This window comes from Pristis pectinata, chromosome 1, assembly GCF_009764475.1.
Source record: "Pristis pectinata isolate sPriPec2 chromosome 1, sPriPec2.1.pri, whole genome shotgun sequence".
Taxonomy (NCBI): Eukaryota; Metazoa; Chordata; class Chondrichthyes; order Rhinopristiformes; family Pristidae; genus Pristis; species Pristis pectinata.
In genome coordinates this window covers 21,016,382-21,039,191 of record NC_067405.1, presented here as the reverse complement: position 1 = coordinate 21,039,191, position 22,810 = coordinate 21,016,382, and positions in this window count along the sequence as shown.

Sequence of the window (22,810 nt, the reverse complement as noted above, 5' to 3'; positions counted from 1 at the left end):
GTTTATGGAGAGAAGACAGGATAATGGGGTTGAGAGGGAAAAATAAATCAACCATGATTGAATGGCAGAGCAGACTCAATAGGCCGAATGACCTAATTCTGCTCCTATGTCCTATGGTCTTATGAACCAAATACAGGCAAATGGGACTAGCTTAGATAGGCAACTTGGCATGGAGGAGTTGGGCCGAAGGGCCTGTTTTGTGTTATGTCACTCAATGACTCTAAGAGCATAAGGAGCACCTTATCCCAGTTCCAGGAGAATAAGGGGTGAGAGTAGAAGTGTGGAAAATGGAATAGACAGAGTTGAGAGCCCTGTCAACTGTGGTGAAGAGAAAAGCACGGATGAGGGAAAAGGAGGACAAATTGGAAGCATTGATAACGGCATTGTAGGTGAATGTGGCAGAGGTGGAGAAACTGAGAGAATTAAATATTGTCCTTGGAGAAAAAAGGGAGTGAGAAAGTGACTGTGGAGAACAAACAGGCTACATACAGTATCTGAAAACACAAAGCTGAGATAACGGTAGCCATTCAGAAAGAAATGGCAGGGTGGGAGTTGGTGTTCCACTAGGTATAAAAATTTCAAAATTTATTGCATCAAATTTGTGATGTAACCGTGTGACACAAAGTAGGAATCAAAATATGAGGACTCGTATAATTTTTATGGAAAAGGGAAGCAATTGACAAAACAATTTCATAGTAAAAGATTTTGTAGTAAAACATTTTGGAAGGAAGAATAGAGGCAAACATATTGCTTGATTTATGAGTCTAATTGGAGTGGAGGGGAAAGAGACTTCAGAGCACACATTCAGAAGCCACCAAAAGTAAAAGCATTGCATACCTAGCAGGTGCAAATCAAGCACTGGAGTTCATACCTGCAGGTATAGAATAGAAAAGCTGCCAAAAATATTAAACTTGTTCTGAACCTCGATGAGGCAACACCTGGAGCCCAGTAAACTGTTCTGGTATCTCAACTTCTGAATGCTAAACCAAAATTCTATAACTTTCTACCTATCAGAACTGTGAAAGCACTTCTACTGTTCAACCACAGCTTGTCAAGAAGGTGGCTCAACACCACATTTTCAACAGAAACTAAGGTGAGACAATAAGTGCTGACAATGGACAAGATGCCAAAAAAGATTCAGATCCACAGTATTACATACAAGATTCAATATTATCAGGAAAGGTTGAATGAACAGAGGTTCTTTGTCTTTAAAAAGACTGAAGAATAATCTGACAGAGGTTTGTCAGATAAGAATGGATTTGATAGGGTAAATAATGAAAAAATGTGAAGGAGTCTAAAATGAAATGTTGGAACTATAAGATAGTCCATCATAAATCCAACAGCGAATTCAGAATAACTTTCCAATGTAGAACTCAGCAGCACAATGTGTAGTTAAAAGGAATCATGTTGTTTCAGGGGAAACTAGAAAAAACATGGGAGAAAGGAATAGAAAGCTATAAAGATGAGGTAAAGTGGAAGGTTTGTGTGCAGCAAATATTTAGAATAGTTGAGATCGATGCTATGCTTCTGTGCAGTCAACTCAAAGTAGCTCTTTAACCAGAAAAAATACCTGGTATATTTGAGGTAATTTATGCAATGGATGCACGGACATTAAAGGGAAATCATGACTCCATCAACATTGGGGTAATGTCAATCAATCAAAATCTCATTAAAAATAATTTACAAAGGATTATCTGAACAAAATGATCTAAAATTTGGGAAAATGTCACTTCTTCATGACATTTCTTCATAGGTTTAAACTGAACATGGGTAACCATGTTCAATTGGAAGGATTATTTTATGAATAATATCTGAAATTCTCACTTTGCATCAGCAGAACATAACAAAAGGAAAGTTACAGATGGGAAAAGGGGCCAAAGATATCTCTTTTTTATTTGTATTCATAAATCAATTAAATCTTTTCTGTTCATTGTCAGAGAGCATGGACCCCTGGCAAGTCTAACATTTAATCCCCAACACAAATCATTTTTGAAAATCTGCAGAGTCCTTCTAGTTATGCTACTTCCACAGTGCTTTGGGTAAGAAGATGCCAGGATTTGGATGATATAGCAATAGTATTTATGTTGCTGGTCTGTTTAAGTTCCTGAGCAATAAAGCTCTTCAGGACATTGGTGTTGGTAATGCCATTGAATGTCAAAGGTAGGTTATTCAGATTTCCAGCACCTCCAGTTTATTTTATTTTCATTTTCTGCTTCTTTTTTTTTTGCAGAATTACAAATGGAGTTCAAGTCACTAATGAACATCTCCACTTTTGATATTTTAATGGAAGAAATATCTTTGGTAAAACAGCTGAAGATGGTTGGGACTAGAACTCTGGCAATGGACTCCACTGCAATACATCACTTAACTACAATGCTGGGCCTGACTATTATACTGGAATTTATTGCAGTACTACAGACTTACACTTCATAAGACCATTAAAAAAAGGAGCAGGAGTAGACCACTTTGCCCTCAAGTCTGCTCTGCTATTCAATATGGTTATGACTGACCTGCCCCAAGTCTCATCTTCTCCTCTGTACCTGTTCTCTGTAGCCCTCAGTACCCTGACTTAAAAAGGAAGTGGATAAATTTTTTGTAAGTACCCTCAGTGATCTAGCCTCCACAACCCTTGGGCACAGAGAATTTCAGAGTTACATCATCCTCTGCAAGAATATTTCTGTCTCATTTGAGTTTTGTTTACCACCTTCAATAACAGAGATCCAGAGTATGGAAGTGTACAATAAGCTGTACTTGTTACTCACTACCCTCTGGTACAGAAAAGAGGAACTCTGAATTCGTGTTGGAAACAGTGTTGATCACTGATATTTGTTCAACACTCCTTCTGTAACTGATGTAACCAAATTGAATTTTTACACTTCAAAGTACAGAGTAAGGCAACAAGTTAGATGATGAAAATGAAAGTTCAAGTGCCAAAACACAAATTGCTGTATTTGATCTCTGAAACTGCTCCAACCAGCAAAGCACAAATAATTGGAGAAGTTCACCACTCTGAACAGCGTGCCAATGAACAAAGTTTCATCTGGATTATATTTGACCTTTTATTTTTAAGATGGATCACACTTTTCATTTTATCTGTCTTTGCTCATTTCACCATGCCACACCATCTTCAAAAAGGAAGTGAGGTAATCTGCTGTCAGGCCTCCAAAGTTTCTCTAATCCTAAGGAGATAAAGTAGACCCTATGGCAACTCTTTTCCTTCTGCTTGTTAGTTAGCGGCATAACACTATTCTTCCCTAACTCAGTTAATAGGGACAATTGGGACAATGACTCCTCAGCTTATTTGAACTGCATTTAAAACGAGCATGAAGGCTGATTAAAAACAATTAAATTCAAATCTTATTTATGGTAAAACATAAACCATAGTGGACAGTAAAGAACAGGGTGAGAATAAGACATAGGAGCAGAATTTGGCCATTCGGCCCATCAAGTCTGCTCCACCATTAGATCATAGTTAATTTATTTTTCCCTCTCAACCCCACTCTCCTGCCTTCTCCCTGTAACCTTTGATGCCCTTACTAATCAAGAACCCATTAACCTCTGCTTTAAATATATCCAATGACTTGGCCTCCACAGCCGTCTGTGGCAATGAATTCCACAGATTCACCACCCTCTGGCTAAAGAAATTCCCTCCTCATGTCTGTTCTAAAGGGACGTCCTATTCTGAAGCTGTGTCCTCTGGTCCTAGACTCTCCCTCTACTGGAAACATCCTCTCCATGTTCACTCTAACCAGGCCTTTCAATATTTGGCAGGTTTCAATGAAAGCCCCCTTCATCCTTCTAAACTCCATCGAGTATAGGCCTAGAGCCATCAAACGCTCCTCACGTGTTAATTCCTCCATCCCCGGGATCATTCTTGTAAACTTCCTCTGGACCCTCTCCAATGCCAGCACATCCTTCCTTAGATATGGGGCCCCAAAACTGCTCACAATACTTCAAATGTGGTCTGACCAACACCTTATAAAGCCTCAGCATCACATCCTTGCTTTTGTATTCTAGTCCTCTCGAAATGAATGCCAACATTGCATTTGTCTTCCTTACTACCGACTCAACCTGCAAGTTAACCTCCAGGGAATCCTGCACTAGGGCTCCCAAGTCCCTTTGCACCTCCAATTTCTGAATTTGCTCCCCGTTTAGAAAATAGTCTATGCCTTTATTCCTTCTACCAAAGTGCATAACCATACACTTTCTTACATTGTATTCCATCTGCCACTTGGTATTGGTATTGGTTTATTATTGTCACTTGTACAGAGGTACAGTGAAAAACTTGTCTTGCATACCAATCGTACAGGTCAATTCATTACACAGTGCAGTTACATTGAGTTAGTACAGAGTCCATTGATGTAGTACAGATAAAAACAATAACAGTACAAAGTAAAGTATCACAGCTACAGAGGAAGTGCAATGCAATAAGGTAGATCGTGAGGTCATAGTCCATCTCATTGTATAAGGGAACCGTTCAACAGTCTTATCACAGTGGAGTAGAAGCTGTCCTTAAGCCTGGTGGTACGTGCCTTCAGGCTCCTGTATCTTCTACCTGATGGAAGAGGAGAGAAGAGAGAATGACCCGGGTGGGTGGGGTCTTTGATTATGCTGGCTGCTTCACCAAGACAGCAAGAGGTAAAGACAAAGTCCATCTTGTCCTTGGACATGGATAATATAGCACATGCAATACATTACAGGTGTGCAAATTTTCCTCTTGGCTGTAAAAGAAAATGGAATCCTGGAAATATATTTCATTGAAAGTCATGAACCAGTGCTTTCTGTGCCCCTTTATGGATAATTCAATATATTCCCTGTTATATTTGTGGAAGAGATAGATGAAATAATTCTGGTTTAAACTTGAGGGAAGTTTTAAACATTTTGTTTACATGGAACTGGCATGAAGCCTGGAACTTGAGGAGTTCTATTATATTTGTAACTGTTTAAGATTTACACTGAAAGCATTGAACATGCTGCTTGTTTTGTTGGCTGTGAGTCCACTGAGACTTTTTTTTGCCTGCATATTAAAGTGAGAAATATTGATCTCCAATTATTCAAATTTTTAAGCCAATCTGACAGGTCCAAATATTTCAGAAAGCCAAGAATGAAAAAGGTGTGAATATGTTTTCTCTGCAAAGCAGAACCAAATATTATTAACCCCATTGCTTTTAAAGACTTGAAGCAACACATTTGCAATCATCTGTGCATCTGAATACAAGCCTGGTTTAATTTTAACATGTTTGTTATCTGTCATGCCGCAAATGTCAGCCAATGTGCATCCAACTGGTTTCAATAATAACTTTCTTCACAGCTGTCTACTGGTCCACTTAATGTCACACCTCATCAACAACCACTGACCTAGTCAGAAGTCTGATAGAGATTAACTCTGCATTTGATGTCAGATTGGTGTGCCTTGGCCAAGTTAATGGAATACACTAAATAAATACAGCTTCAATGCAACTACAGAGATCTGTGTACATTTGATTGCACCATCACCAAGAGGAGAATGCTGAAAGAAGAATATATAAGCTGATATTGAAGCTGTAGAAGACTCAATATTCTGAAAGTTTAAACAGGAGATTGGCATGATAATAAGCAACAAACAATCTGCTGAAGGAACTTAGCTGGTCAAGCGGCATCTGTGGAAGGAAAGGAATTGTCAATGTTTCAGGCTGAAACCCTGCATCAGGACTGAGAGTGGAGAGGCGAGACAGCCAATATCAAGAGGAGAAGGAGAGTGGTGAGACAGGAGCCCGAGGTGATTGGTGGACAGAAGAGGGGTGAAAGATGATGGACAAGTTGTGCCAGATAGGGGAGGGGAGCAGGGGTGGAGTTGGCAGAGAGTGGCAGGTCAGTGATAGATGGAAGCAGACAAAGAGAGAGAGGAAAGAAAATGACAAGCAGGTGGAGCAAGTTGGGGGGAGGATGGTGTGAAGGTTGGAGACACCTGTAGGAGAGAGATAAGCAGGAACACAAGGGCTACCAGTGCAGGGTTCTGATAAGTAAAGGATGTGATAATGAGAGGATAAGAAGGAGAGAAAAAGATGCAGAAGGGGGAGCAAAGGAGGAAAGAATCCACCAGAGGGGAGGATTACCTAAAATTGGAAAACTCAATGTTCATGCCATAGGTTGTAGACTACTTAGGTAGGATATGAGGAGTTGTTCCTCCAATTTGCGTTGGGCCTTACCCTGGCAGTGGGAAGGCCAAGGATGTACAGGTCAGTGTGGAAGTGGGAAGGGGACTTGAAATGGCATGCAACTAGGAACTCAGGATAGCCATCTCAGACTGAGCATAGGTGCTCTGCATAATGGTTGCCCAGTCTGCACTTGGTCTCGCCCATGTAGAGGAGGCCACATGAGGAGCACCGAGTGCAGTAGACGAGGTTGGAGGAGCTGCACATGAATCTTTGCCTCACCTGGAAGGCCTGTTCAGTTACCTGGATGCTGTGAGGGAGGAGGTATAATGACAAAGGTAAGAACATAAGAACTAGGAGTAGGAGTAGGCCATCTGGCCCGTCGAGCCTGCTCCGCCATTCAATAAGATTATGGCTGACCTGGCCGTGGACTGGGATCCACCTACCTGCCTTTTCCCCATAACCCTTAATTCCCCTACTATGCAAAAATCTATATAACTGTGTCTTAAATATATTTACTGAGGTAGCCTCTACTGCTTCCTTGGGCAGAACATTCCACAGATTCACTACTCTCTGGGAAAAGCAGTTCTGCCTCACTGCCATCCTAAATCTACTCCCCGGAATCTTGAGGCTATGTCACCTAGTTCTAGTCTCACCTACCAGTGGAAACAACCTTCCTGCCCCTATCTTATCTATCCCTTTCATAATTTTATGTTTCTATAAGATCCCCTCTCATTCTTCTGAATTCCAGCGAGTTTAGTCCCAGGTGACTCAATATTTCCTCATAGGCAACCCCCTCATCTCCGGAATCAACTTGGTGAACTTCCTCTGCACCACTTCCAAAGCCAGTATATCCTTCCTCAAGTAAGGAGACCAGAACTGCATGCGGTACTCCAGGGGTAGCCTCACCAGTACCCTTTACAATTGCAGCATAACCTCCCTGCTCTCAAATTCAATCCCTCTAGCAATGAAGGCCAACATTCCATTTGCCTTCTTGATAACCTGTTGCACCTGCAAACCAACCTTTTGGGATTCATGCACAAGCATTCCCAAGTCCCTCTGCACAACAGCATGCTGCAATCTTTCACCATTTAAATCTATCTCTCCTTCCAAAATGGATGACCTCGCATTTACCAACATTGTACTCCATCTGCCAGACCCTTGCCCACTGTTACACCTCCTGCACCTGCAGGGGGAAGTGCCAGGGGTCAGAGAGGGATGAGTGGACTAGGGAATCATGGAGGGAGTAGTCCCTGCGGAACGTGGAAAGGGGTAGGAAAGAGAAGATGTGACTAGTGGTGGGATCTTGTTGCAGCCGGTGGAAATGTCAAAGGATGATATGCTGGATGTGGAGGCTCATTGGGTGAAAGGTGAGGACTAGAACCATAGAACCATAGAACCATACAGCACAAAACAGGCCCTTCGGCCCACCATGTTGTGCCGTCCATCAGACCACCCTCACACTACCTAACCCCTTCCTCCCGCATATCCCTCGATCTCACATTCCTCCATATGCCTATCCAACAAGCTCTTGAACCTGTTCAATGCATCTGCCTCCACCACCACCCCAGGCAGTGCATTCCATGCACCAACCACTCCCTGGGTAAAAAATCTCCCTCTGACATCTCCCCTGAACCTCCCACCCATAACCTTAAAGCCATGACCTCTCGTCTTGAGCATTGGTGCCCTGGGAAGGAGGCGCTGACTGTCTACTCTATCTATTCCTCTCAATATTTTATATACCTCTGTCATGTCTCCTCTCATCTTCCTCCTTTCCAGTGAATAAAGCCCTAGCACCTTAAGCCTCTCCTCATATTCAATACTCTCCAATCCAGGCAGCATCCTGGTAAATCTCCTCTGCACCCTCTCCAATGCCTCCACATCCTTCCTATAATGAGGCGACCAGAACTGAACACAGTACTGTAAGTGTGGCCTAACTAGAGTTTTGTAAAGCTGCATCATCACCTCGCAGCTCTTAAACTCAATCCCGTGACTTATGAAAGCCAATATCCCATTGGCCTTCTTAACTGCTCTTTCCACCTGTGAAGCAACTTTCAATGAACTGTGAATATGAACCCCCAGATCCCTCTGCTCCTCCACACTGCCAAGTACCTTGCCATTTACCTTGTACCCTGCCCTGGAGTTTGTCCTTCCAAAGTGTACCACCTCACACTTCTCCGGATTGAACTCCATCTGCCACTTGTCAGCCCAGCTCTGCATCTTATCAATATCCCTCTGTAAGCTCCGACAGCCCTCCACACTATCCACAACACCGCCTATCTTAGTGTCGTCCGCAAACTTACTAACCCAGCCCTCCACCCCCTCATCTAAGTCATCTATAAATATCACAAAAAGTAGAGGTCCCAGAACCGATCCCTGCGGGACACCACTAGTCACTGCCTTCCAATCCGAGGGCACTCCTTCCACCACAACCCTCTGCTTTCTACATGCAAGCCAATTCCTAATCCACACAGCCAAGCTTCCTTGGATCCCTTGGCCTCTGACCTTCTGAAGAAGCCTAACATGAGGAACCTTATCAAATGCCTTACTAAAATCCATGTAAACCACATCCACCGCACTGCCCTCATCAATCTTCCTGGTCACCTCCTCAAAGAACTCTATCAGGCTTGTGAGGCAAGATCTTCCCTTCACAAAGCCATGCTGGCTGTCCCTAATCAGTCCATGATTCTCAAGGTGTTCATAAATCCTATCCCTTAGAATCCTTTCTAACAGCTTACCCACCACAGACGTGAGACTCACCAGTCTATAAGTGGCAGCTGGCATGACAATGGAGTGCAAGGACTGAATATGTATGGGAACCCCTGCTCAGGCTTTTTTGACCACTTGCCTGAATTCAGTGAGCCATGTGTTTTCCCATGCAGAGAAAAGTAAATTCTGTGCAAAGAGTGTTTTTGTCTAGCTAAGGGCTAGTCCAAGCGTGGCTTGAAAAAGAAAAATCAGCTCAGCAGATGCCTAGCACTTTACCATTAATGACATAAGCTTTACTTGGCCAATGAGTAATTCTGAAGTATTAACTTCTGGGTGTGCACCTTGGCTTTATCCAATACTTAGTTTGAAGTCACGCGGCTTTGGTCAACCACATTACTGTAGTTTATGGATGATAATTTGTGATAATTTGTAATAATTTGCATCAGCCTTGGGCGATTCACATGTATATCTCTTGATGCTCACATGTAGTGAATTCTGGTAAATAGTTTTTGCTTGATTTATTTGTTTTACACCAATAAGATATAAGCATCTGAACTTCTCATACATTTTACAAAGATACGGAGTTAGATGCTCAAGGATGGATGGGTTACCAAGATTGCAGACAATCAGGGCTGAATGTCCTATGATAAGATATAAGATATCTTTATTAGTCACATGTACATCGAAACACACAGTGAAATGCATCTTTTGCGTAGAGTGTTCTGGGGGCAGCCCACAAGTGTCGCCACATTTCCGGTGCCAACATAGCATGCCCACAACTTCCTAACCCATACGTCTTTGGAATGTGGGAGGAAACCGGAGCACCCGGAGGAAACCCACGCAGACACAGGTAGAACGTACAACCTCCTTACAGACAGCGGCCGGATTTGAACCCGGGTCGCTGGCACTGTACAGCGTTACGCTAATTGCTACACTACCGTGCCTTAGTTTTGTCCTGTTCCTTAGCTTTCAGGAGTCATATTTATCTGTTTGGGAAGCTGGGGGCCTTTGTCTTTTACATGGATTCCAAGTGTAATGATTGCAATAATTATCATTGACAGCCTGCATCTCTCCACTTACACAGTTTCCTCTGCATTCTTTTTATCAAGTAAAGGCATATCACTGCTCTCACAGAAGTGGAATAATTAAAACCATTATCCTGTTTCAAGTATATTTGGCTATGCTCTGAATAGATGACTTTGATATCACCAGCCAGCAGAAATAATGTGAAGAATTATTTATTCAATAAGTTATCACTGTAGTAATGCTACTGCTGCATAAGTGTGGTAAACATTTTATTCCTAATACACGCAGAGCACGATTAACAATGCTAGTAAAAAGTAAAATCATTGTGGCAATGTTTTCCTGTAACAGAAAATCAATACAGTATTATTACTTATATTAACTTCTCATCTGGATATGCCCCAGATTACAGTTGGTTCAGAATTCATTCTCCAAATGATAACTAACTGATGTATGGAAACCACAGTGCAAAATGTTGATTATCATGGCTGATGATAATTATTTTTATATTGTACTGTTACAAAGTTCTTTTTCCCTGTGATTAAATAGGGTTATTTTGTAGAGCAACTCTGATTGAAGAATGCATATTCCCATCAGTGATGGGGAATGTTTTCCACTGACATTGCTGTGTGTTGTATATGTGTATTCTGAAACCTTAATGCTGTAAAAACAACATTAGGGTGACCACCTGTCCAGGTTTTATACCAAAGTAGTCCCAGTTTTAAACATTAATGTCATTTTTTTCTCTCTCAAGATATTGAAGTATTAATAATTAAGGTTACTGAGGTTGGAATGAATTCATGGCAAAGCAAAGGAAATCTCAGAGCTTTACTCATCATCCCACTCCCATCCTTTATCTGATTTTGACAACTTGTGGCAAACTTACATGTTTCATCAGTTATTACCCCATGAAGCTTTATTATTTTATAGTAAAACATCTGTGGTAAATATCAAAACCACATATTATTCTGCAGTGAATGACTTTACCAGAAATTGAGAAATACAGCTCACATGAACTTCCATATTTTAAAAAAATGTTGTATATTTACTCAATTCACTTCTACAAGAGGTTCATACTTTGTTATGGGCTTCATGAAGTAGACATTTTTGTGCATTGTGACAGATTTCTGTGTTGTTTAGCAGTAGAATAACCAGCACTCAACCTCTACAGGCTACTTTTTTTAATCATACATTCACGTGGACATTGCTGACAAGGCCAACATTTATTGTCCTTTTACTGTTGGGCTGAACTGAGGAGTCAGCTGCATTAGTGGATCTGGAATTACATTTAGTCCATACTGAGGAAAGCTGATGGATTTTCTCCCCTGAAGGTCATCAGTTAACTAAGTAGGTTTTGATGACAATCTGTAGTCCCACAGTTACCTCTGATGATACTAGCTATTGACTTCCAGCTTTGTTAAATTATGCAAATTTAAATTCCCAGTGTCTGAGGTGGGATAAGTAGTCTACACCTCAGATGCTAGTCCAGGCAGGGTAACTTAACTGCTCTGCTGCTGCACACCATCATATCCGTTTGTAAATTTGCAGGAAACTTTCTTTTCAACATCTTGAGTGAATGCATAAATGAGATATTATATCTCTTGGATATGTAAATGAGAACCATATGCCAGTTTTTGAAAAGATGTCTCCAATGAATGGGACAGATGTTGGGAATGACACATTCAGGAATTTTCAGTGCCTCCATCGACCACCTCCCAAATGTACCAAGGTGCCAAAAGGGACATGGCTAAGGTATTGCTGTGGAATGGGTGGGACATCCATTTCCATAGGAGTCACAAGCTGCTTCCCCATCCACACATTGTCCATATTAATAGGTCATGCTGTAGTTCAAGGTATAAACAATCCACAATTATACATTCTCACGGTCCTTGTGCAATATGTAGTGTGATAACAGATGCAATGAACTAATTCCTGCATCAATTTCTCCTGTGCCTAGCTTCAATGTAGATGGAAGCAGTACGGCTAACCTCTTTCAAGGGGAATAATTAAAGCACATACAGTGATGTTAAAACTGATACAAAGAAATGAGCTTCTCTCTGTGATGACTGCAGTAAGAGTATAAGTGAACAACAGGTTTAAGACACTTAATTCATATAGGGACACTTCAGTCATTTATTTTAAACACTATTTTTCCATAGAGTACATGTTGCATTAAACAATTTGTTAAAGATTTATCTGTAACCTTCAAGATTATTTCTCCTTGCATCTCAAAAGACACACAATATATCAAAAAGAGGTGGGGAGAAAATAGGTTGGACAAAAAAAATAAAATGATTGTTAATCTTTGGTGGTAACAAATCTGTGGTTCACCGACTTCTGATTGTTTAGACTATCATTTACAAGTTAATATATTTCCTCCCTCTACTATCTTATGTATCCACAATATATTTAGGTTTACAGAAGACCTATTCTAAACATTTGTATAAATTGTATTTACTCAAGTAGAAAATATTTCAACCTAAAAATGTAATCAACACCCAGTTTTTTTGGCCCTAATTGCACAAATATCAGTTTCACCCAGACAGATTTAATTAGCAATGATTTCTAGGTGAAATGGTGTACATAGGGAAATTGGACAGGCCACTCTGTGGGCGTATGTGCTGGCTCAATTGATTTTTTCCTGCTGTCAGATTACTGGCCTTTCAGGATGGAGACCTCAAGCAGCAGGCAAAAACAGTCCATCAGCCAAGAACCTATACCCACAGAGTCTTCAATGATGCCACATGCTATCAGAACATTTCTAATTAGGCTCAAGTTTTCCAAAAACTCATCACTAATAACTAGATCTTTCATCAACACAAATGGTGTCCACTCCTTCAATGCACAGGTGGTTGTAGACCATCAGAAGAGTTTCCTCCTGATCAATGCCACATTTCCAGAAAGCACAAATAACTCCTTAGTGCTCAGGGAGACTGGACACCCTGAAGCAGAGCAAGATGATAAGGGCTACCGGGCAAGTGTCCCTGCTCAGCAACTACAGCCTCACCTTACAGCTCCCAGCTGAGCAAAAAGAGCAGCCATTGTCACCCATGGGAATATAAAGGACTCCTTAATAGAGAATTGCTTTGCATAAGGAGCTACAAAATCAAGAGAGCAGAGCAAAGCAAACCAAGTAGCCCCTCTCCCTGCTCCAATGATTACCAACAATGAACAACACCAGTAATTAGACAGGAAAGCCTAGATAACACTTAATAATCTCTCACATGCTGCTATTCAGACCCATCTGCACTAATCAAAAGACACCAGTTACTGAGCCAATTATTGAGTTGACTTGCTGCAGCTGATATCAATGTTCTTCAGATGATAGGGTAAGATGTTTTTGTACATTGCTTGTTTACATGGGGATTGTCACAGCTGGAGAAGGCATCTTTTCCTAGATTCTTCTTATGTTGACTAATGGGTCTCCTGCACCCTAATTATTCACCCACCCCCTTCTCTCCAACCTCCTCCCCCTGTTACCCAGGTTCTTCCTCCTCCCTCAGCTGGTTTCATCTGCCTAACACCCAAACACTCAACCCATTGGGTCCCCTACACCCTTCCGCCACTGCTCCCATCTGCCCACCATCCCTCTCTCCCTTATCTGCTTCCACTAATGACTTCCTTTCTTATCAGATTCCATAATCTGCAGCCCTCTGTTGTCTCCACATCACCCCTCAGCTTCTGTTACTATCTCCACCCTCCCTCTCCCACCTGGATCCACCTATCACTTGACAGCTCCAACCTCACTCCTCCCACTCACCTCTTTATACTGGCTATCTCCCCTCTACACTCAGTCCTGATGCAAGGTCTTGACCTAAAATGTTGACTATTCCTTTGCTATCACTGATGCAGCAGTTTGTTTAATGCTCTGAATTTAAACTACCCTGTTTTGAAAACCAATCTGGACAATCCTATAATAACTTTAGCAAGGACACAATTAGGCCTTACCATTGAACTGAATAAAGGTTTAGTACACCAGAAAAATTAATCCCAGTGTAAAGATGTTTTCCTTTTGCAAGAGAAAGGCATGTAACAAATGTAATTTAGCACTCACGTTAACTAATGAATAAATATCTAACGTAAGATGTAAAGTCATTTTCTTAAAATAGCAAAGCAATCACCAACACTTGATGATTACTAGACTGTGTGGTTAATGAGAATTATTTTATTTGTCTCCAATATTCATATTTCTTCCAGCTTATGTCATAATGGAGATCAGGTGAGGTGAAGAATCCAGTTCATGGTAATTTGGTTCCATGATCTACCCAACAGAGTCTGCATCTTAAATGAATATTTACAGCCAGCTTTAACAGTTTGGACAACAACAAGAGTGCACGATGAATAACTATAGAATGTTTTTTTACACATTGCATTCATCCTCATTGCTCATGAGTTAGTAGTCCAGCTCACCTATCTGTGTCTCCTCATCATACATCTTCTATTCATTTTTGTTCTAATCCTGCTCTTAAAAAATGTTATAGCATAATGTTATTCTGATTTTCTTCTGGTTGGATAAATCGCCATGTGTTTGCACCAGAGATGAGCTTGGGATATTGTGGGAAATAATGGCATGAAAAATGACTGAAAATTGCCTTTTGTGATTCTCTTCCAAGTAACACAAATAAAGCCATTTTCTTTAGGACTTTCCATTGCCCCAAATTTGTGATTAGTCACCCACAAAAGCTAAGTGAAAGCCTATATTAAAATACTTTCACAAACTCTGCCATATCACACCTCATAACTTCACATGGAGGCTACTTGTCATCATAAAATGAACACCCCAGTTTTTTCTTGATGAATATTTATTTGTTTACCACCAAAACATTGTCCAGCTTTGTTGCTTTCCATGGAACCTTCTTGTATGCAAATTGCTGCTGCATTAAATGACATTACATCCAAGCCGAGATTTCAAAATCAATTGATGGGGTGTGAGGCAATTTGCAACATCACAGGCATCTAAAAATGCAAGAATTTTTTTTCTACTTTAAATGCATTTACACCAAGGTTGGTGAAAGAAATGGTGTGTAAATCTTTATATGAACAATGTTGTAATATAACCACTTCTAGACTTTCCATTCTACACTCAGCACTATTCTCAAAATATTTATATGATTACGATTTCACAGTGAAGAGGTCAGATCTTGAGAGACTACAACAGCTACTTTCCTTGTCCATAGAATTAACAATGTCTGGACTGTTGTAACTGATTCCAATGCAAAAGATTTCAAACTTAATAGTTCTATTGTAAGTAATTGCTCTTTACATTTTTGAAATATAAGCATTCGTATTTTCAATGGTTCAAATTAACCTGGAGTAATATTCAGCATCACAGTATTCCTTAGCATCAACTTTACTTCTTCAAACCAGTCCTCAGATGTTCACTCTAATATTTCATGATGAACACAAATAATACAAATCAATCAGCAGTCTTAGGCAGATGAAACAAAACATTTAATATCTGTCATACTGGAAGTATGACCTGATAAAGAGCAGTGGGAGTTATCCTTAATACATATGAGGATTAGGGAATTGTGACAAAAAGATTATCTCTTCCACTCGTCCATGACTCTGCTGTAATATGTGAAGTCAAGTATAACATATTTGATTATGATTATGGCCCATTTTGAACTTCTCAAGGTAATTTAATCAGTTGTGCTGCAATAGTAAATGAATTTAGATAAAGATCTTTTCCAATTGTAACTTGAATAATGGGAGGAAGGAAAGGTGGGAAGGATGCTGAGTGAAATCTTGTGTACAGGCTGCTTTCATTCATATACCATGAAACTGGCTTGATTGTGTGGAGTAGACATGCTTTTCCAGCCTTCGCACATTTTAACAAGGGACATTATAAAGAAATCTTGCTCTAATTCACAAATGAGTTACTTTAAGTTTGCAATATGAACAGTGTACATCCCAGCTCAGCTTTGAGGGAATGGAGAGTGAGATTTCTGTTTGTGTAAAAATAATATTTATATTTATTATTAATGACTTTTTTATTTCACTTACTACTAGGTTATTTCACTTAGCTGGGTCCTCAAAATATAATTTGACTGATTAATCATTTAGTAATATAATCTGATAATCACTTTGATTTATGCATAAAGCTGTAAGGGTTAAATGAAGCAGATTTTATTTACCTTTATTTCAGGACCTAGGCATCACTGGCAAGGACAGCATTTATTGCCCATCTCTCGTTGTCCTTGAATGGAGCATCAACCACACGGGATGGAACTGGAATCATATTTAGGCCATCAGGAAGGTATGACAGATTTCCTTCTTGAAGGACATTAGTGATCCAGATGAGATTTTACAAAAATCCTGTAGGTCGTCATTACAATGACATTTTTGTTCTAAATTCCAGATTAACTGAATTTAAATTCCACAGCTGTCATTTGTGGGACTTAACTCAGGACCCTAGATTAGCAGTCTGATAATTTAACCATTGCACCACCACCATACTCTTCGGCACCAATTTGGACAGCTTCTGTGTAAAGTCTGTGCAATTCTTTTCAATATATTGCAGTTATATAGTGCTTGTACAATGCTTATAACCATGGAGACACAAGACACTGCAGATGCTGGAATCTGGACAGCAAGCAATCAGCTAGAGGAACTCAGTGGGTCAAGCAGCATCTGTGGGGTGAAAGGAATTGTCTACATTTCAAGTCAGTCCTGATGCAGGGTTTCAACCTGAACCTTCAACAATTCCTCCTCCCCCTCCCCCAGATGCTGCTCAACCTGCTGAGTTCCTCCAGCAGATTGTCTGAATTTGCCGATTTATAGCAACACATTCAAATCAAGCTGTTAATTTAAAGATTAAAATGTTCTATAATCTGGAGGCTTTCCTCCTAAGAGCAAGATGACATTCTTGACCTTTAATGATGTGTGATGCTTGCATAATTAATTTCAGGACATCAAACCTTGTGACAGAATAGTAATTTTGTTTTAATGATTAGTTTTCAGTAGTAAACTTGTTGATTTGAATTCATTTGCCAGCCTGGTGTTATTTCTGTCCACTGTACATTGTTTTATTATTCTCCTATGGGATGTGGGTCTTGCTGGCAACACAGAATGAATGGCAATAAATGAATCACAGAATGGTTACAGCGTAGAAAGAGGCTATTTGGACAGTGAAGTCTGTCTCAGCTCGATGTAAAGGCAGTTCACCTAGCCTCATTCAGTGCCCTCTCCTATAACCCTGGAAAGTCAACCCTTTCAGATATCTATCCAGCATCCTTTTAAACAATACTATTGAATATTCTTCCTCTACTATCCCTACCATTCTCCATGCACAATTATTTTTCCTTGTGTTACTTTTGGCTCTTTTGCTAATCATCTGCATCTTATGTCCCCAGCTTTCGACCCATCTACCAAAAGGAAATTTTTCTTCATCTACTCTATCCCTAATTTACACGATTTTACATATCTCCATCAGATCTTCTCATAACCTTCTCCATTCCAAAGGGAGCAATCCCAATTTTTCAGTCTATCCACAGAAGACCTTGAATCCTGGAATCATTTTAGTTGATCTCTTCCACATCCTCTGCAAAGCCTCAACATTTTCCCTATAGTGTGGTGCCCTGATCTGTGAACAATGCTCCACTTGTGGCTAAACCAATACTGTATGAAGGTTCACCATGACTTCCCTCTCTAGTGCTCTATGTCTTTGTTTGATAAAAACGCAGATCCTGTACACCTTTTTAATTTACCATTTCACTTTTAATAAAAGATGTGCCTATGCCCCCAGATCGTTTTGTTTTTGCACCCCTTTTATGTTCTTGTTTATATTGCCTCTTCTCATTCTTCTGACCTAAACTTAACTCTTCATATGTCCAAGCATTAATTTCCATCTGCTACTTATTCACCCATTCCACCAACCTGCCTATAGCTTCTTGATCTATTACTAGCCTCCCCAAAAAGTACTTCACTTCCAAGTTTTGTGTCATTTGCAAATTTAAAATTATGCCCAAATCCAAATTATTATATATATTAAGTCAAGCAGTATTCTCCATACCAACTTGAGGCACTCCACAATACACCTTCCCTCCACTCTTTCACTACTACTCTTTGTTTCCTGTTATTTAGCCATCTTTCTATCAGCTAGAGCCCCTTTTTATTCCATAGCTTTTATTCTTGATAACAAGACTATTAAGTGATATCTTATCAAATACATTTTTGACGTCCATACATATCACATCAAGTGTTTCTCCAATTGACCTTCTCTGATATTTCATCAAAATGTTTTTGAGAAGATGGTAGTAACCACTTCTTAAACCACATAGTAAGGTATGTTTTATTGCAGAGTTTTGGTACAACTGTGTGGCTTACTAGATCATTTCAGTGAGCAGTTAAGGGCCAACTTATGGCTCTGGAGCCACATAGTTCAGAATGGCTTCAATAGTTCCAAATTGGATTTGTTTCACTAAAGAACATTAGAAATCCAGATGGGTTTTTACAATAATCTGGTAGTTTTATGGTCACTATTAGTTTTGCCTCTCTTTTTTATTCAGTTGAATTTAAATTCCCCAGCAGCCTTGGTGGGATTTGAGATCTTATGTCTAGATCTTTAATCAAAGCATTTCAATCGTTAGTCCAATAATTTAACTATTACACTGCTATCCAACCAGTTTATAATTAGGCTCTAATGATTGTAATGCACTATTCAAGCTATTTAGCATTGTTCTGGGGCAATGAGGATGATTTAAAATTTAGCAGGCCAGAATGTAACACAGGATCATGGCCACAAATCACACTCAACACATTAGGTATCAGATTTAATGTCTAGGATAGCTTTCTCAACCAGTACATACATAGCCTTTCTAACGAAGGTAATTACAGGCCAGTGAATCCAAAATCAATGATAGGGAATTAAAAAATGAGGGATAGATTTAATCTGCACCTGGAAAGGCAGGAATTAATCAGGATTTGACAGCATTCATTTGCTAATGGGAGATCATGTCTGACAAATTCGATGAGGTTAGAATTGTTGATATGGTTTATTTGGACTTTAATAAGGCCTTTGACAAGGTCCCACCTGGAAGGTGTTCCTAAAAGGCTAGAGTCCATGAGATCCAGGGTAATTTGGTCAATTGAATCCAAAATTAACTTGGCGAGAGCAGGCAGAGGGTGATGACAAAAGGTTGTTTTCACGATCAGGAGTTTATGACCAGTGGTATACCAAAAGGATCAGTGCTGGGACCTTGCTATTTGTTACATGCATTAACATTCTGGATGTGAATGTCGGAAGCATGATTGGTAAATTCATAGATGTCACGAAGTTGATGTTATCATTGATAGTGAGGAGGATTGACTTTGGCTACAGAACAATACTAATTAATTGTTAGGAAAGGCAGAGCAATGGCAGGTGGAACTTATTCCTGAAAAAAAGTGTGGTCTTACATTTTAGGAGGACTAATAAAGGTAGGATATACGCAGTGAATGGTAGGGCCCTAGGAAGTATGGGAAAACAGAAGGACCTTGGTGCACATGTCAAGGATACCTGAAGGCAGCAGCAGCAAGAGAAGGTCGTTTAAAAGGCTTCTGGGATACTTGCATTCTTTGGTTAAGCATAGATTACAGGAGCAGGGAAGTCATGTTTCAACAACATAAACATTAGTTAGGTCACAGCTGAGAACGCAGTAGGAAGGATGTGATTGAACTGAACAGAGTGCGGAGGAGATTCGTCAGGAGATTTTCAGCTATGAAGAAAGACTAGATAGGCTGGGTTTGTTTTCCTTGGAGCAGAGAAGGCTGAGTGGTGATCTGATTGAAAGTATACAAAATTATGGGATACACAGCTAGAGTAGATTGTGAGAAACTTTTCTCCTTGGTGACAATGCCTATAACATGAGGACATGTTTAAGTTAACAGGTAGGAGATTTAGAGATGATTTGAGGAAGGATTTACACTGAGAGAGTGGTTGACATCTGGAACACACTACCCAAGGGGCGGGTGAAGATAAGTAATCCCACAACAGTTAAGAAACATTTAGATGAGCATTTGAAATGCCTTAGCATGGAAGGTCATGGGCCAAGTGCTGGAAAATGGGATTAGTATAGATAGGTAGCATGGACGTGGTGGGCTGAAGGGCTTGTTTCCTATTTCAGAATCAGAATCAGGTTTATTAACACTGTGAAATTTGTTGTTTTGCAGCAGCAGTACAGTGCAAAACATAAAATTACTATAAATCACAAAATACATAAATGGTGCAATAAAGACGGAATTATGAGATAGTGTTCATGGGTTCATGGACCGTTCAGAAATCTGATGGTGGAGGAGAAGAAGCTGTTCCTGAATCGCTGAGTGTGGTCTTCAGGCTCCTGTACCTCCTCCCCAATGGTAGTAACAAGAAGAGGGCATGTCCCAGATGGTGAGGGTCCTTAGGGATGGATACCGCCTTCTTGAGGCACTGCCTCATAATGTTGTGCATAATGCACAACGTTATGGCACAATGTTCTGCAATAATCTTGCAAATTCATGATAGTCAGTTTGACAGGAAAATTTTGTTTGGCTACAGTGGTAATTTTAGCATAAAAAAATACTAAGTTAAAAGTCATAGGAGATACAAGATCCCAGAGATAAAAGAACTGATTCTACAAAATAGCACCACCTATAAATGTAGCATGCACAGGGATCATACATTTGAAATTCACAGCCAGGAAGCTGATGATTTTCCATCCAGCCATTTCCGTATAATTTCTCAAGAGTGATTCATGTGAGCACTAGTCATGGTAGAGAGTGATGGAAAAGTATTATCAAAGGTTTAAATTGATAAGGCACCCCAGAATGAGCATGCAGATCAGAAACCAAGTGAATGTATACTGAACAACATCATTTGACAAGAGGATACAGGTGAAGTCATACAATTGATAAGCACAAATGAGGCACAGGAAGGGGGAAATTTAGGACACAAACAGGCACCAAGAAGGAGACAGAACTAAGAACCATTAAGTGCAAGATGAGCATGTAGAGATCCCACTGGGAAGAGACCAGTGAACTGGATGCTGATTAAAAACTAAGTAATCATGCAAATGTCAACCAATGACAAATACAAACCAACTACTGAACAACTATTTGATTAAGTAAAACAAGGCATGTGACAGATGAAATTATTGTATTGAAATGTGAAGTACTGAGTCAACACACACAAATAAATCATCTGGTATGCATACTTCATCGTTGAAGTTGACAGACTTTTTTTATTCATATTTCCTTATGACATGGAAGATCACTCCACCCATCAATTATATGCCTCCTCTGAGACTTTTCTCAGTGGCCCCACTAATCTTCCCATTGAACGGTTCCCTCATACGATGAGATGAACTATGACCTCACGATCAGCATACCTTGCACCTTATTGCACTGCACTTTCTCTGTAGCTGTGACACTTTACTCTGTCCTGTTATTGTTTTTACCTGTACTACATCAATGCACTTTATACTAACCCAATGTAACTGCACTGTGTAATGAATTGACCTGCACGACTGGTATGCAAAACAAGTTTTTTACTGTACCTCGGTACAAGTGACAATAATAAACCAATACCAATACCAACCCCACATTTACATCAACCCCCATCCCTGACTCTACCACTCACTCACACATTAGGGGTAATTTACAATAGTCAAATACCCTACCAACCATCAAGTCTTTGGGATATGAGAAGAAACTGGAGCACCCAGGGGAAATCTATGTAGTCACAGGGAGAAGGTGCAAATTCCACATCAGACTGGGGTCAAGATTGACCCTAGGTCACTGAGGCTCATTGAAATCTAGTGCTCAAGCTCTACCTGATGCACCAGTAGGCCACCCAGTGAAAGGCTTAAAAGGGGTGGAATTATTAAAGTGCATCCAGGAGAGCAAGGTAGATAAGGGAGTTAGAAGCCATCATTAGCAGGAGCATAGAATATAAGAGCAAGGAGCTTAAAGTACAACTAAGATTAAGATCTTTATTAGTCACATGTACATTAAAACACATCGAACTATATAAAACAAAGCAGGCTACAGGCTAAGTTCTACAAAATGGGATTGGTATATGAACATTCAATGGTAGGTATGGACAGGGTGGGCTGAATGGCCTTTTCTGTGCTGAAAGTTTCTACGATTTTAATATTCTTTCAACTTAAATATGATGATTTTATATTCTGTGTGACGAGAATGATCAGCAGGAATTCAAATGAGGAAGTCTGCAGAATCTCATAGATGGAAAACAGAACCGTGTTGAGAAGCATACTTCAATTCCTGATATTTATTCCTATCACTGGGGGGTGCCACAGAGATGTTCAGTCAGAATATTTACCCATATAAATAATTACTGTTCATGACTGGTGTTGAAAGTGCTGATGTGTTCATCACTGCTTTGTTACAAAGAACTTAATCCTTCCCCATATCCTTTCAACTATCCTCTCTCTACACTCTGATCAAATCCTAATTTAGAGACCAAGATACTTGGAAATTGGACAAATTGGACAAGTTATTCCAATATCATAAGCAAATTTATTTTCCTTTCCTTTTCAGAGAAATTCAGATGCACCCAGACACAGGGGTCCCATTTTGTGAAATCAAAGAGATGGAAGAGGAGGAAGAAATATTACTGAAAACATTTTGAACTTAAAGGAATTGCATAAGTTTTATTTTTACACACACCTTTTCAGCCATAACAAAGTATATTTTTGAAATGACTATGATCTCATGCGGAGGAGTATCAAATTTCAAATATTAATCATCTTTCTCTGAAGCAAATTAGCAACGTGCATATATGTTATGCATTTTGTGGTTTTATTTCAAAGTTCCAGCATTTCTTTTGCAAAGAAAGAGTCTGGAGAGAATAATTGTGCTGCAGAGCTCAAGAGAGATGGCAGAGTGGACACATATGGCAGTAGAGGAATCATTTAGCAACAACTTAGAAAGAATCTATATTCCTCACAGTTAGTGACTTACTGAAT